General features: G+C 44.8%; 1 protein-coding gene across 6 annotated transcripts in view; it reads left to right on the top strand.

Annotated features, from left to right (window-relative positions):
- The window catches only part of AHCYL2 (adenosylhomocysteinase like 2), a 50206-nt gene that overhangs the window by 11743 nt on the left and 32463 nt on the right, over window positions 1-6000 (top strand). The window lies entirely within an intron of this gene.

The following is a 6000-nucleotide window of genomic DNA, read 5'->3' as shown; positions in this document are numbered from 1 at the left end:
CTAGATGGCTGCTTGTTTACTTTCAACCCTTTAAGACCCCAGACGCTATATCTTTTGATAGCCAGGCACCATCAGCTTTCTTCGCCACATTTGCTTATGCACACCTGTTCTTACAGTGTTTGCTGTGTGGAGTTGAAGAAAGCTTACTTGGAGAACGGTAGCTTTTAGTTGCACAGATGGTTATTACATTTCTCTTTACTCATCCTCCCCTCCCCAACTGGGAATGATGTAAAGCACACGACAGAAATCCTTATGGGTTTTTATTGTAGGTTATCAAATTTTGTAGCTAACTTATTCTGGTGACATAACCAGGGTTGAAAATTCATGAGCTGGTTGGTATACCTTTTGAAACTATGATAATTGTGAAAAGAACATACATAGCATTTTTGTGCATTTATGCACATTTTTTAAAAGATTTATACCAATTAACATGTTTGTGCAGAGAGAACCAACACCTGTCTTCTTGTCCAACCCCCATGTGCAGAACGGGTACTTAAAGAATACTATGTGAAGAGCGTGGTTGGATGACATTGGTTTTTGAGGGTGCCCTAGTTGCCTGGTAAAAGCTCACTGGGGAACATTGACTGGTTTCACCTTTGCAACGTTGGACCATGTAGGTTGAGCTACATGAAACTGATTTATATTGGTGAGTCAAAGATTGTCAACCTAATGTGTCCATTTGAGAGTCTGGAGTCAAAACATCGTGGAGATGGAAATGAAGTTAAAGATCAATTACTCGATTTTCCTCTGACCTATAGACTCGCCTCTCTGTGACTTCCCTGACGAAAGGCCGCCGACTCCTCCGGGAGCGTTGCAGGTGCTCTTTGCCCTGTCTAGTGTGTAGCTCTTGATAAATTCTTTTTACAATCCCTGGAGTTTATAAAGATTGTGCTTAGAAATAAAATCACCACTTTGGGTTGTTTAATTTTGGAGCGCATCATGGTCACCTCATCTGGATCGATTCCAGATTGTTAAGTGTCCTCATTTAAATAAATATTTTACTAGAAATACACATTAAATATTACATATTTTCCATCTATTCTTTATGTGTATTTTTTATTTAATTGGGGGGGGGCGTAGATATATTTAAAGAAAGGTTCTTAAGAAGGTACCTGGTTTTTATGGCATTCTTTCCCGGTACTGGTTAGAATTGTATTTGGCATTGTTTAGTGTCCTTTTACAAATATTATGCCTATGGACATCATAGTCCAGATATTGTATGAGCTAACCGATAAGAAGTGTTATTCTCCAGAACTTGACTCACTGCTTGTAAAGTGAAACCTCGGCGTATGGTTGCTTCTTTAGTAGCTATATCACACGCTGTTGCTTTGTTTCATTTACTTATTTATTTCACAAGAACCTTGATGTAGCCTATTTAAGCAAACTCTAAATGAAAATGCCTACTGCCTGTAGTTTGGGACTTGGCATTGAGAGACATCTAATTTCTGGATTTTGCCCACGTTTGACTTCTGCACCTGGAAAGCTTTCCCGGCTGAGCATGCTCATGGCAAAGGCACGTTCTAGGAGATGGTATGGAGAGCCCTCCGTGCCGCCCGGCAGATGAGAAGCCAGGAAGAATTGAGCTGACTCACAGCTTTATCAGTACTGTAAGATTGCAAGTGCATGTCCGTGAGAATTTTCAGTGTCCCTTAGAACCTAAATACTATAACAGTGAACACTGGAGACTTGCATTCTCACTCTGAGAAAAGGCCGAAGTTCTTACAAGAATCCACAAGGCCCTGGACCATTATATTTTTGAAATCTGCTCCATTTCCCCAAGTCGCCCTCTCCCAACTGTTCGCTTCCCTCCAGCCAGATCAGGCTCTTTGAAACCTGTTGTTTGAAACATGCCAGGCACTCGCCTGCTTCAAAGGCTTTGTGCTTGTTCCCTCGGCCTGGAATGCCCTCTTCGGATAGAGACATGGATGGATGGCCGCCCTCTTCCCATCCCACCCGAGTACCACCTTCTCATTGGGCTCCATCTGGATACACTCCCAAGGCCCTGTCCTTCACTCCCCATCAAGTTTTTCTCCTTTCTTTTCTCCATCACCTTCAGGCTTACCTGATAGATGTTTTACTAGTTGATTTTTGTCTTCTCGCTTGACTGTGAGATCCATGAGGGAGAGACTTTTCTGTTTGTTCACTGCTCCTTTCTCAGCACCGAGAACTGTGGCTGACACATAGAAGCACTCAGCACACAAATACCAGCAAAGGGTGTTCAGAGATATTCTTATTATGCTAGTGTTCAGAGATATTCTTATTATGCTAGTGCCCGGGGTGACCTCTCTGATAATACCCTATGTATGTGAAGCAGCTAGAAGGCTTATGGCATTTCAAAGGCAGCTCCCTTTCTGTTCTAAGTGCTTCATTTCCTGAAGTTACTTAGAGGCTTAAGTGGACTCTGGCCTACTCTCCCTTCTTAATCGTCCTAGTACTCAGCTTTCCCATACTTTCATTTCGAAACCTCTCCCTACCTGTCAAGGAGTCCCAGTGGAGCAAGGTTGAAGTGCTTGGCTGTGAACCTAAGGTTGGAAGTTTGAGCCCACTAGTGGCTCCGCGAGAAAAAAGGCCTGGTGCTCTATCCCCATGGGCTTACAGCCTTGGGGACCCAACGAGGCGGCTGTGCTCTGCCTTCTATAGCATTGATGCCACAGCACACTCCACCACCACCGGGGTCCTAGTTTGAACCACAGGCAGACACGAAAGAGCCGAGAGGCTATTTTCAACCCAAGGACAGAACGTAACTGAGATGCTGGCGGGTGCCTTGGGAAGTAGGGCTCAATTCTAGTGGGGCCCAGACTGACCAGGACCTCATTCATCCCTGCAATTATTTTTTCAAAACAAACTTCCCAAGACTCATGCCCCAAGGTCCCTGCCCTCTGCCCCCTGCGCTCCCCCTCAAAAAACAAGCATAAAAACAACGCAGAGAATGAAAGAGACTTTTCTTCAAAATTAGAGTATAATTTTCTGTGAGTTGTCCGCGAGGAAATGTTGGGAGGCGGTATATAATAGTGGAAGATGAGGCGTGCAGACCGAAGTCCCTCCATTCATCATTGGTTCCTGTAAAGCAGTAGCCGGTTCAGATGTTCCCAGGCATCCAGGGTTGTGTTTGTTTGCATTCTGGTTGCTCACTTAGCTCTTCATGGATCTCCAGCGAATTATTTATGGTGCTTGTCTCAGCCCCCAGCCGTACTGGAACCCTCAGTGAACTCCTTCACAAGTGACTCCGTTGGGCCCAAGGGGAATGAATGCCTGACAGATTCAGCTAGAACCCTTAGTGCTGCTTCTCCTCGCAATTACCCACAGCTTCACACTGCTGGGAGAAGAGGGTAATTGGGCTTGAGCCATAGAGTGTATGCCCAGAGGGGCTTCACCAAGTGGCTTCACAAAATCCGTGGAAGAATCCCATTATTTTTTTAATCCATTTTTCCACGAACATTTTGACGCTCCTCCTGTGCATGAACAGTCCTCCCTACAAGTTAGGTTTCGGGGCTGGGAATTTTTTCTGTTTTGGTGGGGGGGTAGCGGGATCTTGAAGCAAGAGACACTCTTATCATAAAGTGATATTGTTCTTTATGTTATTTTTCTACCTAGGACAAAAATACCTTTATTTGGTATTTACTCATAAGATCATTTTCTGATGGTAGTGGGGGCAAGGAAGAGCCTGCAGGGGAGAGGGAGGCAGTGGGGTCTCTTAAAGTCCCTGTTTTACAGTTGGATAAATTGAAAATTGGTCACTTAGACAATTAGAGATAAAGCTAGGCCCTGGGATCACAGATCTGTGCTTCAGTGGGTTACTGCCCTGGTTTTCATTCCTTTATCTTATAATTAAACTATGACTCTAGGCTTCCAACTACGCCAGCAGGTACAAACCACTAGTCAAACATCCATGCACTTCTGGGTAGGGGTCCTTTAAATTTGCCTAGGAAAAAATTTTAATGCTATTTGAACTCTTCAAAAATGTGCTATCTTAAATCCAGTGGTAAAAGTGAATGCAGCTGAAGAGAATTAGAAAAGGTGGATGAGTTAGTTAATTGTGCCAACCTGGCCCATAATCACATGTGGGGCTAATTGAAAGGCGGAGGGATAAATGGGTGGTGAGCCTCGCCTTTCTAGTTCTCGGGTCTCTTGCTTTGTGGTGGTCGCACCGGGTGCAGCTGCCTTAGCAGTTCCCTGCTTCAGCTTGCAAGATTGACTTCCTACAAGACATCCCCAAGGAGAAGCTACATGGACCTATCCCGATGCAGCCCTGGGTGCTGGAGCAGCCGTGTGGAGACCCCTGCCAGTGCTGAGATGCTTGTTCATTCACTGACTCAGCTTTCCTCCTGCAGTCGGCATCATTGCCTCTGTTTTGTGAGGTGGAGGACTTTGTGGACTGGTGTTGGGTTAATGGGTTAATGTTGGACTTATGGGCTTGGGCAGCATTGGGTTGGGTTATTTTCATGATGCACACTTTCTTTACATAAAACTCTTGTTGGATTCACATGGTAGTGGTAGTACAAGCTAGACCACGGATACGTCCAGTTCCCACCTGATAACAGGCCTCTGGAAAGGATTCTTTGGAAACAAATCCATTTTGACTCAAGGAGACACTGGCTGAAGTACTATGACTAACTCTTAAAGCAGTTGCAGTTAGGAGAGTCCAACAGCACTTCTCCAACAACATCTAGAATAGGGAAGCAATATAAATGCCCGTTTTCTTTGTGTTAGAAGGAAAGCAACTCGAGACAAAAAATAGGGTGCTTCTCTTAAGAGGTTTTTTCTTTATTTCTTCCCCTGACTCATCCTTAGAATCTGAAGAGGCATAGGAGCGGAGAGCTATTCTGGGTAGAGGTAGGACTCAGCCTCAACCTTTCTAATCGCCGCAAGCCAACCACCTGCTGCCTCGGTAGATTAATAGGAGATGACAGAGTTGGCCAAAAAAGAAGCATTGCTATTGCTAAATGATATTATATGTATGTCTTTCCTTTCCTGTTCAAAACCCTAAAGCTAAGTAAGAACCCTTAAGGGTAAGTGGTATTTGGTGTGGGATTAAAAATATGTGTAAGAAGCTATAATCATCAGGACTATTACCGTAGGCCCAGCACTTTGCTTACTTAATCTTATTATTTAATCTTCTCAACAGTTGGACTCAGACAAATGGGATCTTTCTATTATACAATCATATGGCATCCTGATTTCTGCGTTATAGCATGTATTACAATCTTATTGGGGAAAACCTTTTAAACTGGGTGATTAATTACAGTAAATTACTGTTTATTGTTAATTAATTACTTCCTGTCTGACCCACCCACTAGACTGAAAGCTCTAGGAAGGTCAGGACCATTCATCTCAGTCCTGCACCCCCAGCCTTCCTAGTGACTATGCCAGGAACAACCCAATGGTTAGTGAATGACTTAACCACCCTCTGAGCTACGTTCTGGTCTTGCCTCTGCTTTATACACCCAAATCACAGCCTGAGGCTTCAACCAGAGCCTCAGACCCTGGGACACTTAACCCCGCTACTGAAGCCACCACAGGGAACATCAGGTCTCTGGACAAGGATTTGAATTTTCAAGATATTCTGAATGTGAACATGGTCTTCAAAAGTAATCACATTCTCCACTTGGGTCAGGATTTCGCTCTCTTCTCTTGGGGAGTAGAAGCCAGCCTGGCTCCCTGAGCCTCCAGTACAACCCATTAACAATTGCGGAGTGTCATTGACGAGGCAGGTGAGGGCCCAGGAAGCTGTTCTTGGGCTGGTGGTGCTTTGAGCTCTCACTCCTCTGGGAGGGAGCAGCACAGACTTTTTGTACAGATTAGCTTCTTTCAAGAACAAAAGTCTCTTTGGGAATTTATTAATTCCCATGCCTCCCTGGGGCCTCGTGGTGGGACTTTGCTCCAGGGCAGTTGTCCAGCTCCGAGAGAGCTACCAAGCCCCCGCTGGCTGGATGGTTTTGCAGTGGCCTGATTAACTGGGCAAGGTCAGACTTGCCTCCCAGAGGTAGACCCAGGGCTAAG

This window comes from Echinops telfairi, unplaced genomic scaffold, assembly GCF_000313985.2.
Source record: "Echinops telfairi isolate 266 unplaced genomic scaffold, ASM31398v2 ScPeMD7_23;HRSCAF=83, whole genome shotgun sequence".
Classification (NCBI taxonomy): Eukaryota; Metazoa; Chordata; class Mammalia; order Afrosoricida; family Tenrecidae; genus Echinops; species Echinops telfairi.
This window is presented reverse-complemented; position numbering and strand designations above follow the sequence as displayed.